A 10851-nucleotide genomic window follows, 5' to 3' on the forward strand; every position below is an offset into this window, starting at 1 on the left:
CCTCCCCTTGGGAGTTCGCACCCAGCCGCGGGTCCCGACCGCCAAGAGAGGACTTGCTACTCCCCCCTCTACCTGCCTCGTGCTGGGACACCTCGGGAGGCGACGCTCGTATCCCTTTCCCCCCGGTCCCGTTCATGATTGTTTTACTGGAATGAGCGTCACCTCCGTGATCAGCGTCTAAAAACGCGTCGCCGCGGTCCCTATCGGGAAGAATCATGAGCTCCGGGCCTGGGAGAGTCTCTTGCCGAGTCTCAGTCCCAGCATCATGATCCCTGCCTTCGTAGGATGGCATACGAGGCATGGTACCACGCGTAGGCACCCAGCAAAAATTCGATCCCCAACAGAGAAAGGAAAGACAGGATCAACTTAGAGGTAGAAAAAAACCGAACAAATCGAGGGGGCCGAGTCAAAACGAGTACACAGAATGTAGGAAAAATATACAGACAAGCCGCATGCAGCAAAATAAGGCCAAATGAACACGCTTAATAACCAAAAAAAGCGTAAGACGAGACAGAGCGAAAACCTGACAAGATGGCGTGGAGAGCCTTGGCCAAAGGAATGATTCAGCGCTTATAGCTTTTAGAGGCGTTTGATTGGCTAAGAGCGGACCGGGCAAGAAAGGGCGTCTTTTCACTGTTACCCGCGCGAAATTTGGCCAAGCAGAGCAAACCGACAGGCCTAGTTTGCATCAGTTTGACATGGTACAGTATATGACACCAAAACATGCTGTTAGAGAAAGGGATGGAAGGGGGTTATAGCTGAAGACAGATGAAAGGGACAGGGTGGGAAGGGTGGGGGGTTGGGGGGGTAGTGGGAGAGTAGTGGGGTAGTGAGGCTATTGAAAGTAAAACTTCTTTATTTTCCTTCACTAATTGCAAATTAAACCTTCTGAAATCACTATTAAAAAGGTATGGGTCGTACATGACCCACACAAGCTTTCGAGGGGTGACCACGTTTTTTCCTCTTTAAAAAGCATGGGTCATACACAACCCACACAAGCATCTGTGTGTAGTTAAAACGCCACCTTTAATTACTCATTAACTAATTAATGAATTTTTTTCATTTTTTGGCAAAAGTTGGCCTTTTAGGTGTAGGAAGCATTTCTGAAATTTCGTAGAACAAGAGAGGCAAGGCCTTCAAGACTCACTTGTGATACACTTTACAAAAAAAAAAAAAAAATCTAATCATTAAAATCTGATCTGTATTTGTTATTATAAAGCTTCTGGATAAAAAAAAAAAAAAAGTCCTAACCAGATTCGAACCCCGCGTGTTCGGGTGAGAAGAAACTGTCTTACCCATTACGCTATCGTGGCTTCTTAACTGACGTTCTAAAATTTAATATTTGAACATACTTTTTCAAATGGCGATAAATCAATTGCCGTATTCGCAGTGAGAATGCTGTTTAAATCTTATTATTCTGGTGTATCTTGGGCATTCAAAAACTCTTTAAGGGCAATAAAAAATTCTTTTTAAGTCCGCGGTAAAGGAGACGTGGCTATCGCCGCAATCACACTGCAACATTTAGCCGTTTTCTCTAGATCTAGATATATGTACAAGTTTAGTTACACCCGCCGGGAATGTAGTACAACACGGTCGATTCAATTTCTCTTTTATGTTCATTCTACTATTGTAGTTTTATAGTTTTAAAGTTGATATGAAAATTGAGTATTTTGTTAAACTAATAACATGCAGAGCCAAGTACAAGTACTTCTAAACGTCGTAAGAAGTGAAAAGGACTTCATTTTGAGAAAAGTCAAGACTGGAATTTTTTTCGTTTCATCGTGATCAATTCAAGGGTATTAACTCGCATGGTTTACAATTTTTAACTGTGAATTCCGACTGATTCTGTGGATATTTTTATGGCAGTTTGGGGCATAATCCAGTAAGTGATGAGGCGTTCACAAATCTTTCTCTGAATAAATATTTAACGGTCTCCTTCTCCAACTTTCCATCACATGTTATCGTGTACTGTCCATTGAATATAGGATTGAACCGGCAGGTCAACAACTTGAGACAAAATGGCGTCGTTTGCGTTCGCGAAGAATATGAGCACGTGCTTTGAATGTGTATAAATATGTGTATGCAATTGATTTTTGATCATGACCTTCAGGGCTCAACCAATAGATCTGTAAAGTCCACTCTTCGTATTGATTTTAGTATTTTCCGAAAAAGACCACTTGGGCGAATGAACATAGTGAAAGCCCTGTACACTGAGAGTAAAACACACAAGCTTTTTATGTATTGAGTATAATTTCAAAATGTATGTTTAAGATGAGAAAGATCAGTTTAAAGCAAATTAAGTCCCCTAGCATTAATTACAGATTAATTTCCCTTTTTTACTATCTGCACCAAAACGTTTGGAAAATAAATAAAACTTCCATGCTTAGCAAAAGAAGTTCCTGTTTGAACAAAAAATGATAATGATGACTGCTCTTGTTGTTGTGTCAGAATATCAGATCAAAGTGCCAAGTTTAGAGAATACAAAAAATATAAATGCAGTTTGCATATAATTTGGCTTTTAAAAAAAATTTTTGTGCCCATCCCAGAGGTGCAATATTGTTTTAAACAAGATGACTGGAAAGAACTGAATTTTTCCTATTTTTATGCCTAATTTGGTGTCAACTGACAAAGTATTTGCAGAGAAAATGTCAATGTTAAAGTTTACCATGGACACACAGACACACACACAGACACACACAGACAACCGAACACCGGGTTAAAACATAAACTCACTTTGTTTACGCAAGTGAGTCAAAAATATTAAGAATTGGCTGAGATATCTGCATTTCTGTACCCTTCTGGGTTGTGTACTACCCACGATAGCCAGCGAAGGTTAAAATGCAAGGAAATACAAAAAACAATATGGTTGTCAATTTGAGGACAGAACAAGATGAGGTCAGCATGGTGATTCAGTATATTGATGATTGGCTAGGTCGGAAAAATCAACAGCAGACAGAGGTTTGAATTGTGCGCAATTTTTAAAAAAATCATTATCAATTAAAACCATTGTAGTAATAAATTTTTGATTTACACCTTATAAGGAACCCAAGTTTTAGCAGTTAATGTGAATTATATCAATTGTAAGATTTTTTTTTCTTTTTCTCTGTATGCAAATTCCAGACAAGTCACATCTTCGGAAAAACAACAACAAAAAAACACCTTTCTACTGCAAACACAAACATGGAAACAAAAAATCAAAGTCGAAACTAAAAAAATGTTGTTCAAAATATGTTTATTGTATAAAATTTCACTGTTTAGCATTTTTCAGACTGTGCATGCAGCACTGCTTCAAATCTCAATCTCTTTTGTAGTGTGCATGATCATATTATGGTGGCATTATATCAGTAAAATGTATACACACCCATAAGACAATAAAGTATTGCATATCAATATGTATAAATAAAAGCATTCAACAAAGAAATTCATGGGTATATATATCAGTAAAATGTAAACACACACACACATGAAAACAAAGTTTGTCTCACCAATAAATGATACCAAAATCTATGTAATCTTTTCATAACACCTGGAAAAGTCACTCACATACACCCTCAGTAACACTTGGCTGTGCACATCCCCATCCCCACCAGCCCCTTTCCCAGCCAACACCAACCAACACCCAGACACACATGTGTGTGCTGAATGGCGCAACAGCCAAGTGGTTAAAGCGCTGTACTTTCAATCTGAGAGTCCAAGGGTTGAATCCCTGTCACAACACCTAGTGGGTAAAGGGTGGAGATTTTTCTTATCTCCCAGGTCAACAGATGTGCAGATGTGCTATTGCCTGAATCCCCTTTGTGTGTATATGCATGGAGATCAAATACACAAATCAAAGAACCCACAATCCATGTCATGTGAAAGCAAAAACATATCTGGCATGCACCACCCCAAAAATGGAGTATGACTGCCAACATGGTTGGGGTAAAAATGGTCATACATGTAAAAGCCCACTCATGTACATAATTTTGCAGCCCATGAACAAACAAGAGAGGCAAGGCCTTCACGACTCACTTGTGATACACTTTAAAAAAAAATAATTTTTTTTAATCTAATCATTAATTTGTGTTCTGTATTTGTTATTATCAAGCTTCGGGTTAAAAGAAGAAAAAAACAACAACAACCTAACAGCAGATTCAAACCCTGCGTGTTTGGGTCAGAAGAAACTGTCTTACCCATTACACTATCATGGCTCCTTAGTTGACGTTCGAAAATATAATATTTAAACATGCTTTTTTAAAGGGTGATAAATCAACTGCCGTATTCGCAGTGAGAACGCTGTTTAAATCATATTATTCTGGTGTATCTTGGGCATTCAAAAAATCTTTAAGGGCAATTAAAAATTCTTTTTAAGTCCACGGTAAAGGAGATGTGGCTATCACCGCAATCACACTGCAACATTTAGCCGTTTTCTCTGGATCTAGATAGATGTACAAGTTTAGTTACATCCGGTTGACACGGTCGATTCAATTTCTCTTTTATGTTCATTCTAGTTTTATAGATCTAAAGTTGATATGAAAATTGAGTATTCTGTTAAACTAATAACATGTAGAGCCAAGTACAAGTACTTCTAAACGTCGTATGAAATGAAAAGGACTTCCTTTTGAGAAAAGTCAAGACTGGAAATTTTTACATTTCATCAATTCAAGGGTATTTATTCTCATGGTTTATTATTTTTAACTGTGAATTCTGACTGATTCTGTGGATATTTTTATGGCAGTTTGGGGCATAATCCAGTAAGTGATGAGGCATTCACAAATCTTTCTCTGAATAAATAACGGTCTCCTTCTCCAACTTTCCATCACATGTTATCATGTATTGTCGATTGAATATAGGATTGAACAGGCAGGTTAACAACTTGAAACAAAATGGCGTTGTTCGCGTTCGCGAAGCATATCAGCATGCGCTTTGAATATGTATAAATATGTGTACGCAATTGATTTTTGCCCATGACCTTCAGGGCTCAGCCAATAGATCTATAAAGTCCACTCTTCGTATTGATTTTAGTATTTTCCGAAAAAGACCACTTGGGCGAATGAACATAGTGAAAGCCCTGTACACTGAGAGTAAAAACACACAAGCTTTTTATGTATTGAGTATAATTTCAAAATGTAATGTTTAAGATGAGAAAGATAAGTTTAAAGCAAATTAAGTCCCCTAGCATTAATTACAGATTAATTTCCCTTCTTTACTGTCTGCACCAAAGACATGCAAAATAAATATAACTTCCATGGTTAGCAAAAGAAGTTCCTGTTTGAACAAAAAATGATAAAAATGACTGCTTGTTGTTGTGTCAGAATATCAGATCAAAGTGCCAAGTTTAGAGAATAAAAAATATATAAATATAACAGTAAATTCAGTTTACATATAATTTGGTTTCTTTTTTTGTGTGTGTGCCCATCCCAGAGGTGCAATATTGTTTTAAACAAGATGACTGGAAAGAACTGAATTTTTCCTATTTTCATGCCAAATTTGGTGTCAACTGACAAAGTATTTGCAGAGAAAATGGCAATGTTAAAGTTTACCACAGACACAGACACACACACACACACAACCGAACACTGGGTTAAAACATAGACTCACTTTGTTTACACAAGTGAGTCAAAAAGAAGACAACTGCATGCTCAGCCACACACTCTAATATGAATGCAAAACATCTCCACTCAAGCACTCGCCTGCTGGTGAAGCTCAGAGGATGTGGTGGGAGGAGGGGAAGGTAGGAGGAGGGCACAGTGTTACAGTCCTATAAGCGTTTTGACTGAATGCACTAATGGCCATGGGAATAATAAATGATAGGGAAACAAAGCAAAAATAATTTTGGGACTGAGTGTACAAATAACCATCTCATCAATGAATCATAGATCAGAAAAGCAGGGACAAAAATTTAAACAAGTACCTTGGATGCAAATCCACCAGTGCCTTTTGTGGAAAAGGAAGGACTGAGCAGTTCAAATTCCTCATGATGCATATACTGACATGGTGCTGGATTGTCACTCTGTGGAGAAAAACAAGAAACAAAATGACAGCCATTTCTACTGTTCATCACTATCAACATGAGGAGTGCATACAAATAAGCGACAGAATAAACATTTCCATAAAATTCCAGTGTTTTAAAGTCATCACTGTCAATGCATAAATGAGGACATGTGACAAATCAAAACAAAATCAGGCAATGTGTTTCAATATTCTCCTGAAAATACATTGAGTCTGCAACTAGATTTGTGCACACCCATTAAACATTCTGCAAATGATTAACTGACTGAGAGGGGACATACAAATTCAAAGACACACACAGACATACAGACACACACATACACACACCTCTGCCCCTCACACACACACACACACACACAGACACACACACACATTGTGTTTGAATTACAGCTAACATAAAAGATTTTGTCATTTTGAGACTTGTGAAATTCAGGACAGGAGATTTCTCTTCAAAGTTCTGGTGACCTTTGTGTCAGTAATGATTAAAAAGAAAAGTTAATGTCCATGAAAACACTGGCAATCACCTTAATTCACATATGTCTCAGACTAAAGTCAGATGCAAATTTCTGTAAAATATTCTTACCATATAAGCATTTGTGTTGAAACGCTTAGACTTTGAAAGAAAGCCTTTGGTGCCTTCACTGCCTGTGATAATGGTATGATATTTGGCGGGAATGGATGTATTACATCTCCCTGAAATCATTATTATTGATGTTATCGATAACAATGAAAATTTTTAACATCATAATCTTATAACGTTAATTTGATGTACTCATGTTTTACATGATTTCTGATGATAGGGATGCTTGCATATTACATGTGCAGTAATAATCATAATCAACAGTTCCATAGCACCCATCCAGAATCTCTGCTCTTGGACCTCTATAAATGATTTTTTCAAACACACACACACATAGATAGATGGATAGAAAATTTTAAATCACACACACACACACACATACACACACACACACAGTCAAAGCCACTTATAACAAATCACCGAGGATATTCAAAATTGCTTCGTTATATCTGGCTTTTGTTGCATCCAACACACTGGCTATATCGAATTTCTATCAGGTTGCTTCATTATATCCTGCATGTTGTGTTCCTCTCTCTCTTAAACTCTCACACACACACACACACACACACATTCTCTTTCACTTTCTCTCTCTTTCTCTCTCAGACACACATATGTGCGCCTGCATACACGGACTCATTTCCTAGGCTGTTAAATGAAATTCCAAATGATTTTAAAACATTTCTTTCCAAAATATGGCTGTAAATAAATGTAAACAGATCACATAGGTCTATGCTACAATTTGAAGGCTTAGAAACCAAGCTTAAGTAAAACAGACGAACAAAATTCACTGTAATATTCTGAGGATTTCTGAAGAAAAGACTGTCAAAAGAAATCACACAATGCCATTATTTGAAGGCTGGATGGAGAAAGGAGGGGATTTCTGCACTGTTTATATTTTCACACTGTTACTGTTTGGTCACTGAAGTATGCACTGGTATGAAAAAAAAAACTTAAGTAATTGATTTTAAGTCTGCCATACCAGACAGCATTTTGTGCTTGTCACAGCTTGACAAGAAATCATGATAACCAAAAACAAATCGTGTCTTTATAAGACCTTGAAATGAAAATGATAATTTTTTTTTTACTTTTCTCCATCAACTTTTCTTTCAACTTCTTGAATAATTTCAAACTTTTGCTTTAGCAACAGACCTATGCAACAAGCAGATGCCATGATGAAATGGCCTAAGAAATCAAAGCCTGCCATCCTCCTTCCCCTCACCCCACCCTTGTCCCTCTAGCATCTCTCTACAGTCTTTGAACCTTTGACCCCATGGACACTTGCTTTACAGCACTTGCTTTACAGGACTTTAGAATCTGATTTCATTGCTTATGAATTACAGAGGTGACATTTACCGTACAACAAACATACAGTAAAAAAAATACTATGAACTTTTAATCTACCTATGTGTATGTGAAGCTGTGTAAGAAAATGAAACAAGCTATGGGTTACGCATCAAGTCAAAAACATGTATAAATGTGTGATTTCCATTTAGAGCAACACATAGAAAGCTCTACATTTCATGTGCCTATGCAGACACTCCTCCATCTTCCTAGAATAGACAGCGATTGTATGAAGCGATATACATCGCAGCGAACCAACCAACCATTTTCAAGAAATGATTCCCGAATGCAAAAGTAACTACTTCTCTAAATCTGGCTTGAACTCTTCAAGGGGCCAAACATATGACGGCTTCATTCTAACCATTGTGATCACCCGCTGGGGACTCCAAAACTGACCATTTCGTTATAAGCGGAATTTTGTTACATCCAACTTCATTACATCTGACCCATTTATAGGCATGTAAAGAAGGATTTTTGCCAGGAACAACCTTTTTGCTTCATTACATCCAGCATTCATCACATCCGACTTTGTTGTAAGGGGCTTTGACTGTACAGATCTCTCTCTCTCTCTCTCTCTCTCTATATATATATACATACCTACAAAACATGAAAACACAAGGTGAATCCTGGAATCCCTGTCACCACTCTATAAAAATATTTCAACATGGGTAGACCCTCAGATGAAAACAACAAAAATGCTAGAACCCCTCCCCCACCCCACCCAACCGCACCCCACAAGGAAATGACTGTCATTCTTTTCTTTTTCCTCTGAACAAACACAAGCAAGTCCAGTTACTGTTTGAACACAGTACTTTTCAAAATGATACAGGGGAAGAATATCTTAGACATTAAGGCAAAGTTCCTGACTGTAGGAGCCTGAAATGAAAAGGATCTCCGGCAGTATGTTATAGCTCTGAATGAGACAAGTCTTTGAAGTTCAGTATCAGATGAAGAATGAACATGGAAAGAGGGAATATGAACATTATCTATTCAAACCAAGGGAGTTTACAGTCTCGGCAAGCTCCCCTGTCAAACTGATACCGAAAAGCACAGAAATATACTGAACATTTATTCTTCCAAACTGATACATGTGGACACAGGTGGAAATACTGTAGAAATTAGTTCCCTTTTCTTGCAGTTTATGCCAATGTAGGAAAATGGAAACCATTTTAATGAAATAGATTTCAACGCCAAAGCAATGCCCAGGCATTGGGTTCAAATGTGATGAGAAAGATATGACAGAGCGGTGAAATAAATTGCCGTAAAGCATATGGCAGAAAAAAATATGAAGAAGTGATGCAACATAGTTATGCTTTACTGACATAAGGATGTGGTGAGCAACATTACTTGTATTCTCTGGTCTTTTACGTTGATATCTTGGCATGTGTGTGTGTGTGTGTGTGTGTGTGTGTGTGTGTGTGCAGGTCACAATGTTTTTCCTCTTACATAAGGTACAACTTATTCATATGGCAGTTATTTTCTTTCATGGTTTTGTTGTCATCAAGATGCCAGTGGTTCTTTATGTCTGTTAATCAGTTTCCGTCAAGATGTCAAATCCTGTCTCTCAACAACCCCCCACCCCCTCTCTTGCCCCCAACCCTCCCCATCACTTCGCTTGTGAAGCTGATAAATCTACATCATAAATCTGTTTTAAGTAATATCTTTGGGCATGTAAATGACTTTCTTTTTTCGGGTGGCACGGCGATTTGCGGGCCTGCAGCTTCACTTAGGTTGTGACAGGGCCTTGGGCCTGAAGGCCTGAGTGCAGCTCCGCATGCAGTTGCGCCTCAACCTTTAAGGCCAAAATTCTTTTCCCTCCTTTCTTCTCTCTCCACGCTGCGCACCTCCCCCACACTGACGGCTGATGGACATTGCAGGAAGAAGAAGCCGCAGCATGTAGCGCGTGCGCACGCGCACTCACACACACGCTGAATATTTGCATTCCATACAATAATTGCTTGAACAATTTTTATAAGAGTACCAGTCATGTTGCACAAGCGATGATGTTTGAATTCTTTTTCTGAAGCTGCCAAATAATTTGTCAAGCACGTTCTTCTTCTTCTTCTTTCCGTTACACGACTAACTTCGACTTGCCGATGACTCTGTCGTGGTTCATGCATGCTGGGTATTTTCGTGTCTCCACAACCCACCGAACACTGACATGGGTTACAGGATCTTTAACGTGCGTATTTGATCTTCTGCGTGCATATACACACGAAGGGGGTTCAGGCACTAGCTGGTCTGCACATATATTGACCTGGGAGATCGGAAAAATCTCTACCCTTTACCCACCAGGCGCCGTTACTGTGATTCGAACCCGGGACCCCCAGATTTAAAGACCAACGCTTAAACCACTTGGCTATTGCGCCAGTCACGTTGACAGTAACCTCGTCATTTTCCCTGTTCATTTCCTCCCCAGTGTTGTCCACCAGTGTGTCAACTACATCTCTTGCTGGTATCAGTGGACGCAGTGATCAAACCTTTGCAAATGCGACCTGAGAGGGCACTGCTGTTGGCTCCTGACTGACCATTTTCACTGTCCGCCATGTTTAACTCATTGTCAAAACACTAACAACGGAAATGTTTACGCAGCGGGATTGTGTTCTCGTGCAAAATTTCCTTCATATCATTTTGTTGATCTCTGAACTGATAGTATTGAAAAATCTTCATCTAAAACTTACTAAATTCCCATGCTTCCTTTCTTTTTATTCGTTTAATGTTTTCATTTGTTTACATAATTTAAAATTTTGCTTAAGGGTTTAAAAAGAAAGCGTCTCAGTTGCCAAGGTTTAATTCGTTCATATTTAGGGAATTTTTTGTAATATAAAATGTTTAAAAAAAAAAAAAGGTCTACCGAAAATAAAACCAGAATCTAAATTCTGTCCCTCTAAATTTATTTAGATGGTGTTTAAACGTACCATACTGAAAAAAACACGGTT

The 10851-nt window shown here is 38.4% G+C and overlaps 1 long non-coding RNA gene across 1 annotated transcript; it reads right to left on the reverse strand.

Annotated features, from left to right (window-relative positions):
• Positions 1 to 5893: 5893 nt before the first annotated feature.
• On the reverse strand, positions 5894 to 10493 carry LOC143280566 (uncharacterized). The gene is made up of 3 exons (XR_013055029.1): positions 10393 to 10493; positions 6575 to 6684; positions 5894 to 5992 (listed from the first exon to the last, which is right to left on the reverse strand). It is a non-coding gene; the product is annotated as an uncharacterized LOC143280566 (long non-coding RNA).
• Positions 10494 to 10851: the final 358 nt, after the last annotated feature.

The sequence above is a fragment of the Babylonia areolata genome, chromosome 3 (assembly GCF_041734735.1).
Source record: "Babylonia areolata isolate BAREFJ2019XMU chromosome 3, ASM4173473v1, whole genome shotgun sequence".
NCBI classification, from domain to species: domain Eukaryota; kingdom Metazoa; phylum Mollusca; class Gastropoda; order Neogastropoda; family Buccinidae; genus Babylonia; species Babylonia areolata.